General features: G+C 39.0%; 2 protein-coding genes across 2 annotated transcripts in view; both read right to left on the bottom strand.

Moving 5' to 3' along the window:
- LOC135711025 (uncharacterized) overlaps positions 1 to 563 on the bottom strand; it is a 267,172-nt gene extending 266,609 nt beyond the window's left edge. Inside the window, exon 1 of the mRNA XM_065233769.1 lies at positions 508 to 563. The gene's annotated coding sequence lies outside the window, so the exon portion shown is untranslated. The remainder of the gene's footprint in view (positions 1 to 507) is intronic.
- Positions 1 to 21,327, bottom strand: part of igl (igloo) — a 354,198-nt gene that overhangs the window by 174,108 nt on the left and 158,763 nt on the right. The window lies entirely within an intron of this gene.

The raw sequence follows: 21,327 nt of genomic DNA, 5'->3' as shown, positions 1-21,327 counted from the left end.
AGAGCGATGGGGTGGAACGTTCACTAGTAGATGCTCTACGGACGGAAATTAATTGTGTACTTCATATTGCGCAGATTGCATTGATGGAAATGGCAACCCACGGAAAATACATGCGAGCTTCAGCCAATAACGGAAGTGATTCGCAGAATAGATCTCGACGATTCGATCTATTCCGACGAGTTGCTTTCTTCTGACCTTGGAGCCATTGAGGTAATCGAAACGAATCGGGAAGAACCAACTGGTATCGCTGCTGGCATGGAGATGGCACCTGAAGCTATTTCAGACGATACAGCACCGGAAGCCATAGCACCCACAATGGAAGCTGATGAAAGCCTCTATCAACTCACTCGAATTGAAAAAGTTGAACCAGACTTAACTCTTCAAGCCAATTGAATTCAACTTAGTTGATCAATGACTTACCTTGTCTAAGCTCAGCTTAACTCTATACTATTCTTGCATGTACTCAAAGACTTTGAATTTATAATAGGCTCAAAATCATCGAAATACCCTTATATTTGAGTAACTTTTGCTCAACTTGCAAAAATGCAACATCAAGCATTGAATATGATATTCCTTGATTTTCTTGGTTTTTATTAGGTAATTATCAGGGGATGAGATACCACTCACCATCCCTCAGTGGAGTTTGGTAAAGGAGATGATCAACCCTATTCGTGCCTTCCTCAAAATTGACCTTTGCTCGCTCTAACGGAACTATCAACCCTATACTTTCATCTTCTCATCTAGCGGTGCCGGTGGTGTAGTGGTAGCGTGATTACCTCTCACCCCAGCAGGCTTGGGTTCAATCCCAATCGGCGCCGCTGGGATGTTCTGAGGCATAACATTTCTGATCACGCCTTCTTTATGGAAGTAAAGCCATTGGTCCCCGGTTCATGAGTAGATGGGTCGATAGGTAGGGTCCAAGTGTGGGAGCTGCCTCCCTGGCGTCGATAGCATTGGTGCTCAGTACGGAAAACAAGATCGACGGACAAGAAATCAAGGAAAAAAAAATCTCCTCATCTGTCGTATAAAAAATGAACACTTTAAGTCTGATTGCTGACGTTAAGCATCTCCAACTATGTAAATCGTTAACCACTCCATGCTCCAATACAAACATGATTAGTTATAAAACAATATTAAGATAAAAGTTGTACCAGAGGGTAGATCTTTGCTATGGCTCTTGAACACGTGAATTCTTAATTACCTTTTGAAATTAATGGGTATAATTGTTTTTTTTTTCTTTTCTCCCATACTGACTTTCAACGATGTATACCAAGGAAACAGCGCCATCTCTGGGAAAATTCAGTATCGCCTCCACTTAATTGGAGCATTCATGCTTATGGCGAATACAAATGTAAATTACTGATGTCTACGTAACTCGTAGAGGCTTTCTCATGCAGAGTGTTGCACAACGGAGCTTTGTCTGACCCGATTCGGGTAATCGCGGGTGTGAGGCAAGGATGTATATTATCACCACTACTATTCCTCATCGTAATCGACGAGATCATGGTTGGAGCCGTTGACCGTGTACCGAACCGTGGGTTGCTGTGGCAGCCTATTACTATGGAGCATCTCAAGGACTTCGATTTGGCTGATGATGTTGCGTTATTAGCACAACGGCGCTCTGACATGCAGAGTAAGCTTGACGACCTTGTGGTACGCTTCTCTGGAGGAGGTCTAACCATCAACGTCAACTAGACCAAATTGTTGGATGTCAACACGGAAAACCGTACCAATTTCACGGTAGCTGGGCAAGCAGTGTAGAAAGTCGAAAGCTTCCAATATCTTGGCAGCCAGATAGCGTCGGACGGTGGCATCAAGAGCGACATAGGGGCACGGATTAAGAAGGCGAGGGCAGCTTTTGCCAGTTTGCGAAATGTATGGAGAGCGAATCAGATCAGTCGACGCACCAAAATCCGAATTTTTAACTCGAACGTGAAGTCTGTGCTGTTATACGCCAGTGAAACATGCGTGTATCTTAGGAGAACACTCAAAAGCTGCAGGTGTTTATCAACCGATGCCTGCGGTACATAATTCGTGCCTGGTGGCCCCACAATTGGATCGCAAATTCCGAGTTTCATGGTTTGTGCCATCAGAAGCCGATAGAGACAGAAATTCGTGAACGGAAGAGGTGGTGGGTCGGCCACACACTACGACGGAGCGGAAACGAAATCTGCAAGCAAGCACTGGACTGGAATCCAGCAGGACATTGCAGCAGAGGCAGACCCAGAGGCTCGTGGCGGTGGAGCCTAAACAGTGAAATTAAGAACGTTGACCGAAATTTGACTTGGGCACAGGTCAAGGTCAAAGCTAGTAATCGCCCAGGATGGAAATCTTTCACAAAGGTCCTTTGCACCCCTGGAGGTGCGCAGGATCGTTAAGTAAGTACGTAATTCGTATACTCTCAAACGCGTACGGGCGTATGTGAGAAAACGTGCCAGTTCACCGTCATGGCCTCTTTTCGAGCAGTTCAAGTTTCTTACATGACATCTTACATCGTTTCTCAATATGTCGTCTCCTAAGTGTGTGGTTTTATCTGATAAAAAAAATGTAAGTTTGGTTAGTTTTAGACAATTTTATCGTTTTTTTTTTCATACATTTAAAATAAAGCAACCAACCATAACGACCAAATCCATCCGATGCACCGTCACGCACACATTTGCTAATGGACTGATGCATTTTCCTCGTGGACAATTTCCATACATATTTTAGTTTAATTGCCATTCAGCTCCAGCAGAACGGCAATTTAAAGTGCGCTTCAGAATGACAGAGTTCCCAAAGAAAGATGGGGGTCACAGAAATAGTCCGCAGTTTCCAAGCAGCAGCCAGTGCCAGCAGTGAGAGCCATAAATAGTCCACTTCATTGCTATGTATATATGTATTCGAAGCGGTAGCTAAATTTTTCAACGTCTCCAAAGGTCGTTTGCAGCATGGCAGGGCACAATTTTTCAACGCATCATCGCGAGCATCCATGGTGGTTCCATGGTTTGCAAATGTGTTATAGGGGAAATGGAGATAAAATGCCCATTGCGGGCAAAAGGCACCTCCCTTATATCTCAGCTGCTAGTTGATATGATGGCGTAAAATTGAACGTTGCACTTTAAAGGCCCTATGTGAATGGAAGAAAAACATCTGTTTGATGAAAGTCATTTGTAATTTATAAAATTGAGCTGGTATCTCGGAACACTACCAAAATTAACGGTTTGATTGATGCAAGTTGCTAGGTACATCATTCATCTTTTGGCTCGGTAGGTCGATGTTATGCTCGACTGGTATTAGTTATTAGCACTAGAAACTATGAGCATGAGCCTTATTTGTATAATAACACTCATGTTCATCCATGGTCACACTAGTTTTTGTATAGTGCTCATAATTATTATACAAATAATGCTCACGCTCACAGTTTGCCAACCCCTCATTTTATCTGTCAAATTTCATAGCGAATCAAAACAAACATAGTGTAGTACTAGAATTTCGACTAGAATGGGGTACGTTAATCGATTTGCTTGGGACCAATAGGCTAGTCAAGTAGTGAGCCAATTTTAAATCGTTATTTTCCACCGGTTGATTGTAGTGTGGAAAGCACAAATGTAAGTTCCCTTTTTTCCGTCGATTCCGTGCTGAGCACCAATGCTACTGACGCCAGGGAGGCAGCTTCCACACATGGACCCTACCACCTCATCAAACTCATGAACCGGGGACCAACGGCTTTACTTCCCTTCCGAAGGAAAGCGTGATCAGAGATGTTATGCCTCAGATCATCCCGGCGGCGCCGACTGGGATTGAACCCAGGCCTGCTGGGGTGAGAGATAATCACGCTTAGCACTACACCACAGGAGCCGCTATATATGCTTCCTTGGCATGAAATCAGTATGCGCATTTTGCCCCGCAGTATTTCAAAAATATTTTTTTGTTGGCCTTTATCAATTTAAACAAGAGTTTTGCAATTTTCGTTAAGGATATCAATTGTAATATTTTGCCAATAGGTTTATACAACATTTAGATGGCGTTCCTTAGCATGGGCATTTTAACCCCTTCTCCCCTAGTGTGTTCGGTTGCGTTATGTCTTGCTCTCGGCCAGATTGGGGTATATTGCTGAAAATGTGCCTTTGAGGATCTGCCTTGACAATGGCCGGGTAGTCGACGACGGTTCAAGTGCTATAAATTTCCCACTAAATTTGCCGTTTTAATGCGTTGAGAAAAACAGCAAACTTGCTCATAACGTTACGGTACGGTATGTGGTGTTAATATTGAATATTTATTAAATTGTGATATAAATCGTGTTTTGCAAGAGTTATATTTTATGACGTCATGTATTTTTCTGAAGTTGAATCTTTAACGTTTGCGATACCACTCACTCTCTAAAGAAAAATTCTGACCATTTAATTTTTGTTCTGTCAAATTTCATCCATCTGAAACTGAACTGGTTCGATCACAAATTCAGGATGCGTGGGGTGGGGGTTTTTTGCTGTGATATCAAACAGTGATACCATGCACATGCGGCTTACAATTTCGTAAAAATTACATTTTGCTTCAAATGTATAGTTTATTATTTGTTTTATGTTGCTTATAAAGCGAGAAGATATGTGAAGATTTCGAGAGTAGGCTGTGCGTGTGATCAAACGTGACGTTTTTTTCCGTGGGTTTTTTTTCTATAATCAGTTGCTGTTGCTGCAGTCAAAACCAGGCCCAGGATACGACTTCTAGTTCCTCAACGAGTTAACTAAGACAGAACAAGTTTTGCGAGAGCTGCATCTCAATCTATCTAGTTCTACTTCCCTGTTATTTGCTGCTGACAACGTATTCTGAAGCCAAGTAGATCAAACATGGGGTCCTTGATGTCCCATCATTCGTCTCATTGTAGAGACGCAGCGCAGCGCTGAACCTGACTAGTGGCCATGAAAAGGCTTTCCAATGCACATCAAAAATCGTCTACATCCGAACATCTTTTATCTAAAATTAAGGGAAGACATTCCGTACAAGCTCTACCACAAACAGAACTTGTACATGTTGGTCTTCGTCATACAATTTGGACTTCAACAACAACACATTTCAAGCTGCCTTTAGGTTCAATTGGCTAAACTTAATGAATTCGATCGATCGAAGTGTGCTCTGCTTCTGTGTGGACGCGAAAAATTTCCGAGTGTCAAATTTACGGTTTTATTTTTTCTTGGCGTTTTCTAATTTTAGTGCAAGAAAGTGAAAGTGATTGGTTGGAAATGCATTCGAAAGTGTTTTCGTTTATCATAATCCTTTTCATCAGAACTTTTATTAGGCGATTGGCAATCTGGCCAGATGATTCTGATTGGAGGCAGGTGCAAGAGCTTCTTTGAAGATCCGACGGAATGTTGTGAAATGTTAAGCTAGAATTAGGAGATGCAACAGTCTTTCAAGTATTGGCTTCACGTGCAAACCATCGTTCATTTGGTGAGTTCGTTCCTGTTTATTTTTTCACTTGTTTCGATACCATCTATCAGTTTTCTACAATTTTGTCTTGGGCATCTTTTCGAAGAGCCACGTTCATACTGTAATTTATCGAGCGCACAATTTTCACATGTTGAGATCGAGTGGGAACGTCAAGATAGTCATCCAAGTGCTTTTGTTTCTGGTTTTAGACTTTTGATGTCTTCAGTTATGTTTTTGTACTTTAAAGTTCCCTTTATCTGTGATCATGGTGAGTCTGAAGAGTTTTTGTTGAGCACGCTGAGGCTGAAATTGCATACCCCCTCCCCATGGACATGGAGGTTGACGATACTGAAGCAAAGGGTTATATTTAATTTCTTTATATTTGCAACTATGATGATTTCCTATAGTGACAAATATTACCTTCTTAATGCTTCAGTATGCCTCAAACGATTAATTCTTGGTTGTTAATAGAACTTCCTTGATGAAATCGGCTGCTTCATGCAGACTGAGCAAACCTATCACTAATAAAGTAATGATCTTCTAGTAAATTTTGCATATCATTTTATTAATATTTTATTTTATTTAAGCATGTTACTTTTGTTACAGTCAATTAGCATTAGCATACGATACAAGAGATTCAATATTACTTGCTCGTTTTTGCGTTAAATAATCAATATTTATTTACTTGTATTTACCTTTGAAAGTTTTATTTTCAAGTTTTTTTTTTTGTGATCTGAAAATTTTCCCAGTTTGGTTAGAAGTTTCGAAGCTAACGCATGTCCACAGGCCCAATAGAAATATAGGCAGAAAAAGTGTATCATGAAGAATGGTTGCATGCAGGGTTGCTTCCACTCACTTGCTATAGATGAGTGATTTTCGGAGTTTTGAATTCGTTAGATGTTGTAATGGAGATTTGTGATGTTGGATGCGGGAGGAGATTGGAGGGCGGGTGTTTGACGCATAGCACCTGTCAATTTCGATTTCAGAGTGCCGCAGTCGGCGGTTTTATGATTCGTGAGCGCTTGCGATTTGTAGAATCGTTGATTGTTACTGCAAGTGGATTTGGCGGATTTTGTGTGTCGGACGCTTGTTTTTTTGCCTCTTCTTGTGTCTAACATGTGCAGAGTATCATTATAGCGTCTAATGGTTTTAAAATTCTTGGTTGCGTGAAATATATTTGTGAGAATATCTTTTTGAGATTTTAGTAGTCACGTTTTGTTTGTAGTTTATATTTTATTTCTTTCATGTAATTATCGTAAATAATAGTTATTCAATAATAGATAGTTCATCCATATATTCGTACTTTGACGCGAAGCGCTGTGGATTATGAGATGCTCGATGACCCTGGAGGGATCGATTTTGCTTACTGAGCAGAAAATCATGGATTTAATCCCAAGCTCTTCCACAGCACAATAAATCGCCACCATCATTTGTATATTTGATATTGAATATTAACCTCGGAAACTATTTGCATATCAAGCGAAAACGTAGCCCTGTATTGTCGCGAAGCGATATGGTTCTGAGATGCTCGATGACCCTGGAGGGATCGTGTTTGCTTACTGAGCAGAAAATCATGGGTTTAATCCCAAGATCTCCGTCATGACTCTTAAAATTCATGATCACTAAACAAAATGAATATGTTCTTTCGATAGCTGGCTATCGAGAGATTAAATAAACAACAAATAAACAATACATACTTTTGGTTGCATCGCCAACTTGAGGTGAATCCTAACCGAATACCCTACCCAACCCTCCAATTCCGTAGCACTTATGAGGGTGTCGCTAAGTCGGTGACCTCTCGTTAAGTAAGTACTATATCAACATTTCCTTCCCTATCCCTAGTTATGGTAAAGATGGGCGTGGCCGGGAATAGCGACAGTCATGCTTCTGTTACTCTTGTTTAGATTGGAACCAATGTTTACTCCCCAGCATTATTCCTGAAAGTAGTCTAACTGAGAATTTTAGAAGAGACGTGAGTGTCGCTAGTATCCAATCTACGAAGTATATCATAACAACGCTAACGCTAACGCTAACGCTAACGCTAAATTGGCTAAACTTAATGAATTCGTTCCTTTTTGTCCATTTTTATATTTTCAACCCAGTAACGCTGGTAGTTCACTTTTCGAGGTGTGTTACTAGTATAAGATCTACTGAATCCTAGTCCTGACATCTTTAAACTAGGGGAACGAGATCTTTCAGTAATCAAAGGAAAACATTTTGGTCCTTGTTGCTTTTTATGCCTTGTATGTTAATAGTGGCAAGACTCGGGTAGTGAACAGCTCCGTTAGAAATTTTGATATTGTATATTTCAAATCAAAAATATTGTTTATGTTCATAGAGTACATATAATCCTTTTCCATTTGTCCTTCTGTTTTTCCTTTCCCTCTTATCTTTTCAGAAAGCGAGTAATGGCGCTATAGCCATAAGCAATAAAAGGCTAGGACCAGAGTTAGTGCTCATGTCCCAACCGTTAGAGGAAAAATAGAGCATCACTTAACCTTTCTAGCTTTGATGCTTCCAACGACCAACCAAGCATATAATTACCAAAATCGGAACCTAAGCTGTTGAATATTTCCAGAAGAATGATCATACTAAAGTCTTGGGTGTTTACGATAGTTTCTGAGCATGCTGGTATCTTTTTAGAATTTTCGAAGAACTTTGAACGCTCGGGCAGTCTATTGAGTTCGCTCTTAATATTCGCCCGATAATTCAGATTAATTATCTCAGGAAAAACACAGTTCGGCTAAATGCTTCTCCGGAACTCACCTTTGAATTCATTTGTCATACTCCTAAAAAATTCAATGGAATTATTCTCAGAACTGAATTTATTTCTTAAATCGCTTTGGGTTTTCTCCTTCCCTTGGAATTAAAGTTACAGTTTCTAAATTCTCCTTATAAATAAATGTAGTTCTACTAACATATTTCTTAGATTTAGCATAGCATATGCAATTGTACAAATCGTGGGTGGTCAACTATCCTCACAAATGCCTTAGATTTCTCATCAGGAAGTTTCTTTGAAATGCAGTGAGTTTATAGCAGTTTACCGATCTTTGTACAAATTTAGCGAATTCCAAATAAAGCAAGGAATTTTGTAGAAGTTCTTGGAAGCTCTGCTAGAATTTGAAGAATTTCGTGGGGATTCAGAAGCTCTGCTAGAATTTGAAGAATTTCGTGGGGATTCAGGGAGTTTTGTAGATGGGATTATTGTAGAAATTCCAATGAGATCTTGATTAATTTTCAGACATTTTGACATTTTTTATCACCTGAAAATCACTTTTGGTACAAAAACCGCCATCACATTATTAAGATCTAAGATCAGTGTTATAGATTTATTACTTTTACGGATGATCCGAATCTTCCCAATGACGGTTTCTAGCCATCCGGTCCATGTTTATGTCACGATCCTAAATTATTTCTTACATAACGTTCCACGTGTTTTCGAAAAAAAAAAAACTGCGGAGCTCTAGGATCAGTTTTGTGGATGGCCCACTTTTACGGATGTTTCGGATCTTACGGAGGACCGTTCCGTTGTCTACTTTAAAAAGAAATCCTTTTAAAAAAAAGTAGACGCCCCTATTTCCAATACTCTTGCATTCGAAATAATCTACAGACCCTAGGAATTCTATAGATACCACAAGTTTTGAAATTCATTAAGAAATGGCTAGGTTATGTCTTTGCAAACTTGCCGTTACACATTTTTTGGAGGCATCGTATTCGGATTGTTAACCTTTCTAGCTTAGGCGCTTTCAAAGACCAACCAATCAGATAATTACCAAAAACGGAACGTACAGTACGAGATATACACGTTTCATAATTGCTGATTGTTTAAATCTTCGATTTAAAAAGGCCCGACGTTTTCTGAATCATCGTGCTCCTTAAATACAGTGCAATGCTAACCGGAAAAGAAAGGCTAGGAAGCAACATTAATCACAATTAAATTTTGATATTGATACAAGATAGATGATTCATGTCTTCGGTAAAGTTATTTAGTAAACTTGTGCCTCAACCATGGTGGACATTTTGCTAGAGCTTAAAACTTGCCGAAGAAAGCACTGAGCTAAGTAGTCAAATTCAACAGTTGGGACTGAAAGTGTCCGTCCGTTTGACGTTAAATTGAACAGTTTTTATGATTAAAATAGTGATTGACAATCAAAGAAAATGGGGAAAGCACTAGGGATAGGTTCCAAAGAACAATTTATATGTATCCTTTTTTATACCCGATGAAAAAGCCCATAAAATACAGCCTGTGAGACAATTTATACATTCTTGTATCCTTTAAAATACTTCATAATTTATGCGTGGTTCCATGGGATAAGAATCTGGTACACCTACACAGAAAAAAATATCTGATTATTACTGGTGATGTAATGAAAACTTCCTTTTCACGCACGAAACGTTGTTTAAAAATATGTACAATTGCATACCACACACTTACAAAAATTGATGTAACTTTAGGTGCTCTGAGACTGACATATACGAGCGTCAATTTTGACATAAAATCGAGTCATAATAGACGTGAAATTCAGCTCAATCAAACGTACTTTCGAACTTTTCAGTCTCGGAGCACTTAATTTTACATGACATGTTTGTTTACGTCTCATCCTTTATGTCAAAGATGGATTCCGTCACGTGTAAGATTAGGTATTTCTAAGTGTGCATATTTGGAATGTTTCATGAAATGTCGTATAACTCTACACGATCTATAATGTAAGCTTGCACGACATTTATTTTCTTGATTTGTTTTCCGTGCTGAGCACCAATGCTACCGACGCCAGGGAGGGAGCTCCCAACACCTTAACCCCACCCAGGGCTCTGCATTTTCGAAACAAAGAAATGAAAATTAACTCTCCGCAGAATCGCTTCATTTCGAGCAATATCATTTTCGTGTAAGTCATTGTTTTTCTTGTTATCGAGTCACGATCAACATTCCTCCATTCAAACATGACTTGACTACCGCTTATTTCGTTCGTCAAGTGCTTCAGTTCATTTCATTTGAATCAAAGACTTATTGCAATTGACGCAATGAATGACTTGAAAACTGCTTCCTTCGTTTCTTACACTTTTACTTCAATTTGGGGCTCATTTGACTTATCACGCATCGCGTCGTTATAGGGATGGCATCTGGATTATGTGTAGTAATAATATATCATTTTATATCAAACGAAAATTAAATTAACGAGGCCATTCTGAAGTCCAATATGGCGGCCATCGGGGTCAGGAAAAGTCTCAAATACCCTACAATTTGGATATTTACGGAACGGCGACGACGCGAAGGTTCCAAAAATCGATATCCGTCGCCATTTTGAAATCCAAAATGATGGCCATCGGGTTTCAGAAAAAGCGTCAAATACCCTACAATAGGGTATTTTCGGAACGCTTAGACGCTGAAAATCGATACGCCATTTTGGAATTAAGATAGTGGCCATTGGTTTTCTGAAGTGTCAAATACCCAAGATATTGGTATTGTGACATGTGTATCGCACATGTTAACATATCGCAAAATTCTCAAGGACCACACTTATCGACACCCTGTAGATTTCCAACGCCATCGAACTGCGTTATGCAACGAATGCAAATAAGTTCATAAAGCAGTTCGATGACTTAAAGCCTGACACGACAATAAACGTGTTAGGGTCACATTTCACCCGACGACGCGCAAACAGCGTGTTGTTGTCAAGCGCATTTGGTTTGGCGCAATTAGCCTTCTCCAGAATTCTCTCTCCCTGTCCTCTCTCTTTTCCAGTATCGATCGCTGATTGGTGATCCGATACATAATAATACATGAGTGCTTTCAAGTGTCTCCAAGCTAAGCTATGTAAGAAGGATTAAGTAAATTCTGAATAAATTCATTCTAGGTTCGATCCTCACGCGAGCATGTTCAATTAGTGGCAAAATATCACAGTCAAATTAATCCAAGGTTACAGTATTTTCGGAACGGGAACAACGCGTAAATGCCAAAAAGCGATATCCAACGCTATGTTGGAATCCAATATGGCGACAATCAGGATTCAGAAAGTGTCAAATACCATACAATATGGGTATTTTCGGAACGAGGAAGACTTTGGCATCTGCGCTCAATATTCGACGCCAATTTGGTATCCAAGATAGTGGCCATCATGTTTCATAAAATGTGTCAAATACCCTAAGATATGGGTTAGGTTAGGTTATCTTTATTAGCTCAACTTTCAGCCAGAGGCTGGTTCATCTCTTACCTAAGTTATGGGTATTTTCGGAACGGGGACAATAAAATACCAATATTGATGTGTATTTGACTATATTTCCACTTTTTCTTAAGTCGGAAGCCGCCATCTTCGATTTCAAAATGGCGTCGGATATCGATTTTCATCCTCTAGACATCATCCAGATGCCAGAAATACCTTTATTGATAGGTATTTGACAGTATTTCCCACTTTTTCTTAAACTTGAAGCCGCCATCTTGGATTTAAAAATGGCGTCGCATCTCAATTTTCGATCTCTAGACGTCACCCCGATTAAAAAATACCCATATTGATGGGTAAACAAACCTCCCGACAGTGATAAATTTGTCATCCGCGTGCACAGATCATATGCGCGAATTTGGATCGAACTGCATCCCTAAAAAAATAACCATTAAAGAGAGCTTAACAACGTGTTCGGGGTATCATCCAAACCAATCCGGGATACAGTTTGTTTATGGTATTTGTTTATTAGGGTTCGCTTCAATGCAAAAGTAAGTCCATTTGACAGTGAAAGAAGAAATGAACACGAGTCAAGCCAAAGCAAACAGCATGAAAACTGATCGAAAACGGTTCTGTTGATGTTGACGGGGATCTGCTCGAAGAGAAGACAGAATGACTTTCAATTGAAAGTGATGACTTACAGCTTCATCGTCACTTGCCGATTTTCGATTGAAAGTGACTTTGTGGGGCCCTGGACTCTACCTATCGACCCATCAACTCATGAACCGAGGACCAACGGCTTTACTTCCCTTCCAAAGAAAGGCGTGATCAGAGATGTTATGCCTCAGAAAATCCCGGCGGCGCCAACTGGGATTGAACCCAGGCCATTTGGGGTGAGAGAAAATCACGCTTACCATTACACCAACGGCGCCACTAGTAGTACGACATATGACGCTCCATTTATGTGAATTGTTCACTACTTTTTCGAACTGTGTACACGTCAAACACATAAACGTATAATCGTCATTGAAAACGTTGCGTTGTTCGGAATATGAATAATTCATGAATATTTATTATACCTTGGTGGAATGTTAACGCCTGAAAATTTGGCTGGCATTTTCGTAAGCTCTGAGATCACACCATGTGTGGAATGTATACACAGTTCGAGAAAGTAGTGTAAAGTTCTATTTCTACAATTGATGCACATAAATGGAGCGTCATATATCCCACATGATTGCATTCAAGATCTTGTAAAATTATGAGACCTTTAATGAAATATTATAAATATTCTAGTTTTGTAAGCAATATTTGTTGCAAGTTGTTAGTTTGCGTCATAAGAAATACAAATTTTCACGCATGGGTCTTTACACCACCAGTAAGATTCTGATTTTTTTACTGTGTGGGAAACAACATATTCCAAACCATACACCCCCACGCATCGTAAACGTATGCGCCATTTACGCCCTGAACCAAAAACTCAGTGCTTCTCTTCAACAATACGCGAGAGCTCCATCATAAAGGGATCGGCGCCAGGATTCGCAGGAAGTTCATATGACTCCTGGCGGAGCAGTGAAAATTAAGGCAATTATGCGGATTTATGTGCCATAGGCACATGCTCGCACGTTTGTTACTTGTTTGTTTCGTTGATGCGTGTAAGATTTGCGAAAGCTGGGCGTAAAGGTTTTTCCGAGCTCCATTCCAAATGGATCTTTGATGAAGGATCCTGTGGGAGTGAGAACGACAGCTGATGGGTCGGTTAAGTGCTTTGGCATTATCGTGGCATTTTCCGGCATACTGCCGGATGTGTGATTAAAGGGTAACAGTTGTTTTCTGTTTGCGTCGAATTCGTTTAGTCCGGGGCTCAATTGGCATTTTCAATATTTTATGTTGGATTTCGTTCATAGCGATTGCATTTACTTTTTGAACCTCTAAGTAATCGTACAAAAAAAAACCTTCACTGAAAACGTGTGCACGAAAAATCACATGCAAATTTTTGTATCACCATCATATGTTCATGGGATAAAAGAGTACTTAATGGTAGCAGCACTGTTTTGCATACTTCTTACAAGTATGATGCGGACATTATTTTCCAGACTGATGAATTCTCCGCACGTAGTAACGAAAGCTGTCTACGATAAAGCAAACCATTCATCGTCATGCTTGCAAAAGTTGTATAACATACACTCTTGAGTTCGGAGGACGTTGTTATCGTCTTTGATGGTTGTATACGAAAATTAGCTACGTCATCATCATTCTACACCATACATCTTGGGACAGAAAATGTCGAAAGCGGGTCCTTCAATTTTCCAAAGTGCACTATTTGCAATATCGATGAGTTGTAGACTAGACATGACTTTTTTCATCTTTGATGGGAAAGCTCCTTAGTTGTGGATGAGCGAATGGCATGCTCCAGTTTAAAGTTTAAATCATATTTAGACAATTTACAATGTTGCCATGAATTTGAAATCAGCTTCGAATCCCCATGGCTCTGTGAAACCCTATAGTCCTCAAGTTTCACAACTGTGAGTGATGTATCATTTCCCTCTGAAGAAACTCTGTCCTTCAACACGGCTGACAGCGTCGGGTTGTATTAGTTTTCTGGAAAGTGGACTTCTTTCTTGGCACGGTTTCACTTCTCAGTTTCGAACCAAGTGAGATATAGGGTAGAGAACTGCTTTGGCCTAATTGTCGATTTTGAGCCTATCGAGCAGAAAATATCATTTTACCCATGATTTCGGCGTAAACGAGTCAATTTTATGATTGGTACGATACTTTAGCTCAAAAGCTACCAGGCAAAATCGATAAGAACGCACAGTCACCATTTTTTTTTTCTCAAAAACAAAAGCAGCGCTCCAGTCATCCATTTTTCCATTCCATTTCTAGATTACTTTTCCGAAGGGACGTATCAGCTTTTGTAAATAATGCATTTGATCGTCTGTTTGGCGTAACTGGTAGCTCACCCACGCATGCTAACACTTCGATTAGATAGGGGAAATTTCCCCTACCTGATAGTGGTGATACTTCCCTTCGAAAAGGTAATCGAGATTTCTAATTTCATCCGTATGCCAAAGTGAATTCAATGGTGTTTCAATGCGTTAAGACGGAATCAGTTGGCCGAGTTGGGAGCCAAGAAAAGGTGTTAGATTTTTGACAATATCTCGACAATTTGTGACTCTTAGGCCTTTATTACGGATGTCACTTCACGGTGAAGACGAAGTGAGAACTCACGGCGAAGTGATTGCCGTGTAAATCAAATGGAAATCACTACACCGTGAATGATAAGTGGTCACTTCACCGTGAAATGGAAAGGTAAGGCATCATTTTGTGTAAAAATCCGCTCGAAAAAGAGAGGCACAGCGCGGGCTGTGCTAAGTAGACCCAAAATTGGATCTAAGCCCTACTTACACTTTTCCATGCAAAGAAAGTTCGTCTCCCCTTTGTTCGCTTGGTGTGAAAAAGGAATCAGAAAACAAAAGGCCAAAGAGGTCAGCTCATTGACAGTGACAGTGACGATTTTGGGACGGAGATGGATTTTTTTTTTGGTTTGATGGATACATTGCGTTGTCTTTAGTACTACTACGACTACCCGTCTTATCTAAAATTGATCTTTGGTAAATAGTTGCAAGACAGACAGTAACGTGATTTAACGTTACAAATTATGCGTTTTTTTTACCTACTACCTGCTGTTAGGTTATTAAATTTTAAAACACTTCAACAGCATTTAAGCTACAATAATGTTTAGCTATTCAGAGATCATGAAAAATATGGGCGTCTTAGTAGAATACTTGTATAAAGAGAGAGAAAGAGAAGGATCAGTAATTCCCATTTCATTCTACTACCTTATTTGCTTATCTTTGACGGATACGCGCATTTCGTCTACAATATGCACACTTCTTCAGTGTCTGGTTTTAATACTCGAGTACTAGATACTGAAGAAGTCTGCACATTGTAAGGCCTGTACTCGAAAAAAAATGCACCAGACAAAAGTGTTCGCCAAAAATTTATTTTAAGTCGGATTTTCTTGAAACTTATACATATGGATTATGTTTCGGCATAATTACTTTATTCAATTTCCTTTCCATCGCTGAAAGCCCACACCTTTCCCTTAAGACCCCTCATTACATTTTTTGCAATGGTGGAGCCGACCTTTTTGGTCACTTTCATCCATTCTTTCTTCAACTCCAGCTCGTTCTTAAACACCTTGGACGATTTTCGAACTTTGGCCTTCATTATGGCCCAAAATCTTTCCACCGGACGAATCTCTGGTGAATTTGAGGGGTTGGCGGGTTTTGGTACAAAAACAACGTTATTGACTCTGTACCAATCCAACGTCGATCGCGCGTAATGGCATGATGCCAGGTCCGGCCAAAATAATGTCTCGCCTTCGGCAGGGCAACATACGCTTCTGGAGGCACTCGGTGCGGTAAATTTCGCTGTTGATGGTACCCATTGTGATGTACGGTTTACACAGTTTACCGCATTGGCTTATGGCCTGCCAGAACAAGTAATTTTTTGGCGAATTTGTCCACTTTCTTCTTCCTTATGTCTTCCGGAACATCAAACCGTGTTTTGGCAACGTAGAACTCCAGTCCCGGTATCTGCTTTGCTTCTGCCTTCATGTAGGTTTCGTCATCCATAACCACACACATCGGTTTCGTTAACCACTCTCGACACAGCTTCCTTGCGCGGGATTTGGCCGCCGTGTTTTGTTGATCACGTCGGTTCGGTGCCTTCCGGACCTTGAATACACGAAGCCCAGCTCGTTTCATGGTTTGCTGAACGAACCAGGCGGGACACTTTGCCTTCAGAGCCGCGTCGCGAATCGAAAGGTTCGGATTACGCTTGAAATAATCCAACACCTTCCGGCCCTTCACAGGGTCAGCTGTCTTCGATTTTCTTCCACTTCCAGCCCGCCGCTCGGTCGTCTGGGACTTCTTAAACGATTTTACCACCCGAGACACAGTTGTATGGGTGATTCCCTGTTGTCTTCCGATCCATCTCATGTTCGCAGTCGGATTTTCCATGACGGCGCGCAAAATTCTCCGGCGATTTTCTTCTTGTTTCGATGACATCTCAATAACCACTGAACCGATTGTTATTAAATTTTGCACATGTAAACAATTCACACCAAACTAGTTATACCCAAATTTTCATCAATTTTTACCCACGGATAAAAAAAGTTACACACGACAGATAAAAATGGTGCATTTTTTCTAGTACAAGCCTTAGACGAAATACGCGTATCTGTTGAGAATAAGCAAATAAGGTAGTGGAGTTTACTAATCCTTCTCTTTCTCTCTTTACATTCAGAAATGATTCCTAGATGCGTGACGCTGTCACAGGATTTTGCGGTAACCACATTTTTAGCGGTAGCATCGAATGCCTTTCATATAGAAATGAAGAAGTCTTGTAGGTAATGACACCTTCATCCAACCTGGAAATGTAAGATACACTTATATTTGTGTGTAGAAGATGAACATGAGTTTTCAAGCCATTGTTTTAATCTAGACAATTATTATACGAAGATTTTGTTCGAAAATATTCATTGTGGAAAAGTTGCTTGCTCACTTCAGGCTGTTGTAAGAACTAGCATTACATTTCTCTTAGGAAGCTCCTACAGAGGATCTAAGAAAGTCATGCTGTGCAGCTCCACGCCAACAGATTAATCCATCAGACATCAGCCTGGCTGGGAAATCATTTAAATTTGTGCTCCAATTCGACCATTTTGACTTGCATCAAATTTTTCAAAATGGTATACTCAATATTGTTCATAAATCATAGCATGAAAGCGTGACATGACGTCTGAGACAATGTTGTATGAAAATAGAGCCGATAGAAACTTTAATACAGCATTTCCACGCCAAATCGGCTTGACGGCCTCTTCGATTTGAATTAACATTTATTGGTTGCTACCCCAGATGACATTTCCATTAAAAAGTTGTAAATTTTCCCAGACTAATTTATGATAAGAGCTTATATAAAAAAATGGGATTTATTTTAAAAAAAAACCATAACTTGATAACGGTAATTGAGAGAAAAATCATTGTGAAATCTTGTTTACAAGTTAAGTTGTTTTTTTTCTCAGAAGACACATCTTTCGATTTCATTATTTTGTGTGTGCAGATAGCTGAAGTTGTGCCCTCAAATGGAGTGCAGGGTGTTAGATGGTAAAATGCTTATATATATTTTTTTAGATTATTTCTTGATTGTATCATATTTAATTACTTATTCAAATTTTGTATTTATTTAGTAAAATATTTACAAAAATGGATTCTACGCATTATTTTTAATGTAATAGTTCACATGGACTAACTTCATCTGATCTATCTGTTTTGTTGATAACACCAGTGTACAAAAAATGATCTTTAATCTTTGACCAATGATTCTTATGCAAAATTGTACGCTGGATCCAAAAATTTAGCAAAAAAAAAAATCAGTAGGATACCCAAGTAACATTTTAAGTTTTATGAAATACTACAAAGCAACTATAAAACAACATTCATAAAACCCTGGTCAAGGCTATTTTGTCATTATTGCATCCACCAAAACCTCATTAAGACTAGAATATGTCTAGTTGGCCCACCCTGGAGAAGGTTCTGAAGGGTGTATTCTCGAAACTCGTCAAGATTGATTTACTGCAAAAGGTTGTATGACGAACGCATTCAGAACCATTTGAAAGCTACAATAAAAGCTATTTAGCAAAAATAAAAACCCTTTTCGAGCCATTTCCCCTAGCCGCATGCTGAATCCACTAGAAAAGCATCAATCAAGATAGAAAAGGATTTATGAATCCGATCTTATCAAAATTATTAAAATAGAAACTGATGGTATAAAAATATTGTTGAATATCCAAATTTATTACAACAGTTTTAAGTGACCTAGTTTTAAGCGCCATATTCAATTTTATGTGAAATGTACGTGAAAACATCGAAAAAATTAAGTCCACCCTCGTAAAACATCGATTTGACCAATTATTTAACATTGAAAAAAAAATATATTCTTCAGATCGAGCTTGGCTGTCATTTTTTTTAAATGATTTTCGCATTAAAATGTTTGCTCATTGCTAAATTTACCAAAATATAGGGAAGGAACATAGATTGAAAATCGAAGATTGTAAAAAAATAAGCAAACTAATTGTAACATGGCGGTGGCATAAAAGTTGATTTTCATGGGTCATTTGTGAAAAAGTTGTTTTGCTTTCAAGAATTCCTTAACAAATTAATAAGGTTTTAAAATGGCTTTTATGAAGAAAACGTGCAGGCTGAATTGTATTTATCCAAAGTCATTTTGCTTGATCCTAAACCATTCAGATTAATGGCAGCATTTATGGAGGCAAAGTTGCCTGCAGAAAGTTAAACGTCAAAGTTTGTTTATCTTTCGATAGTTGCGCTGTGAGATCCAGGATTATTCCAGGAGGTTTTCTCCCGATGGATTGTGAGCAGTTACTCAGATAGTTTGCGATACTGTTTTACAACATTTCGCATTTCGAACAGCTGGAAGCGCAATCGTTCCCAAAATAGATCCCATTTTTCCGGATGCTTACAGAAGTGCACCATCCAATGATGCAGAGATGTATGGTTGAATAAAATTTTCGAAGAGTCTTTCGCCGAATAAAATCGCTGCTTTGGATCGGAAACCAGCTGATCTCCGCTAACTAACAGTTTCAGTGGTTTGCTGTCGGTTGTTATTTCGATTGTCATCGCAAGATCTAGAGAAGGCTGGTATGTTTTTCAACTGTAGACAATGTTTTATGAGTTCGAGGGCCCCGCTCACTTTACTCTTCTCCGACAGATGGTCAGTCGTTGATGGTGTGCTGGTTCTTCTAAAGAAGTAAATTTATCTGAAATTGACTTGATTTTTTCATCCTACTTCGTCTATCCTTCGAGATTTCCTTGTCATAGATTTGGCATTTAGTAACTATGAGGAACCATCTTTTAAGCTCAATTTGTAAACAAAGTAATTGGGGAGTTAATGATGCTTTTTAAAAAGGCTAAAAAGCAACAATAAATGCTTTTTTCTCTAATGCAAAACCTAATAGTTTTATGGTTGCTTTTATAATGATAGAACATGTTTATAAAGTATTTTATAATGACATTAATAAACAATTGCTAATGACGTTTATGCTTGAATTATAGACAGGCTTGCTTCCACTCACTTGCTATAAAAACATGATTTTCTGAATTTTAAAATCATTAGATTTTATAATCATATTTTGTACTTGTAAGATACAAGAAGAGGTTGAAAGGCAAGTGTTTGACACATGAAACCTGTCAAATTCGCTTTCAGATAGTCACAATCAGCGATTTTACGACTCGCGAGCGCTCACTCTGAGTGAACGCTCACGAATCGTGAGATCGCTGATTGTAACACTCTGGTAGCGAAATTGACAGTCAAACAGTTGCCTTTCAACCTCTTCTAGTATCTTACAAGTACAAAATATCATTATAACATCTACTGATTTCAAAATTCAGGAAATCATTTTTTTATAGCAAGTGAGTGGAAGCAACCCTGATTATAGAACAGTTTTAAGGAGGGATTGATAACTGTTTTAAATTTATTTTTAAAACAAGACAGTTTTTGACTTTCTTGCCAGACTATAAAAGGTTTTTACAACAGCAAAAAGCTGAATTACTAAGCAGGAATGTTGTACACTTTAAAATGCTATATTTAAACTACGTGGATTGTTCATTGCCGTTATAAAACCATCATAAATCAGAGTGGATGCTAAATGGTTACTGAATTGCTACTTGGGTAGTTTTCGAGATACAGCTAAAACAAGATGAAAATTCTCTTTAATAAAGTGTGTTTTCTAAAATACAAATATCTCCGGTTTAAATTAGACTATATAAATTGTTTAAACGCCAAATTAAAGGTGGGAATTCGAATTTCGATCAATTGAACATCAATTGTTAGTGAAATTAGTGGTATTGTTGTTAATTAATAGTTTGTTTATTTTTTATATTTTGCAGTTTTATAAATTGAATTTCTGTTTTTAAGCTGTGTATTTTAAATAAAAATGTTTATAGTGATAATGGCACGATCTCACTGAAAATGAGTTGGAAACGATCGAAAGTAAATTTTATCATATTTAATTTGGCGTTAACATATATATTTTAGCTGACTACAGTCGGAGATATTTGTATTCATGTAACACATTTTTTTAAGTGAAATTTGTTGTATCGAAAAGTACCCTACTGAGATTTTTTTGGACTACATTTTTGGATTCAGCGGACGATTTTACATGGGAAATGACCATCGGCGTACACATTCCAAATATGCTGTTAACTAGTGTAATTAAAAAAAAATGATAAAAAAACATGGTCAATCATTCATTGTTTGAGCTTAGCCTTTGGATGATCGGAGTGAATGACCGAGATTGGTGATGAAAGTTCCAGTGCAGCGTGGATGAAGATGATTTGGATGAAAAGTAAATCATAGCTAATTATTCTGTCGCTACAATCTGAGTTTTGGTGGTGATTTGGTAGCCGACGTTGCCGTGAATCAGTAAGTTTTCCGCTTGCAAAATAGGTGTTATATTTTAGACAAATGGTAAGTTTCAAATTCGCTGTTATCGTCGTCGTAGTGGCTGTCGTAGTTGCCGTCGTAGTCACCGTCGTAGTCGCCGTCGTAGTCGCCGTCGTAGTCGCCGTCGTAGTCGCCGTCGTAGTCGCCGTCGTAGTCGCCGTCGTAGTCGCCGTCGTAGTCGCCGTCGTAGTCGCCGTCGTAGTCGCCGTCGTAGTCGCCGTCGTAGTCGCCGTCGTAGTCG

Source organism: Ochlerotatus camptorhynchus, unplaced genomic scaffold (assembly GCF_037179485.1).
Source record: "Ochlerotatus camptorhynchus isolate MF236.1 unplaced genomic scaffold, CSIRO-AGI_Acam_v1.1 ptg000416l, whole genome shotgun sequence".
Lineage (NCBI taxonomy): Eukaryota > Metazoa > Arthropoda > Insecta > Diptera > Culicidae > Ochlerotatus > Ochlerotatus camptorhynchus.
The sequence above is the reverse complement of the archived record's forward strand: the minus strand, read 5'-3'. Positions and strand labels throughout refer to the sequence as shown.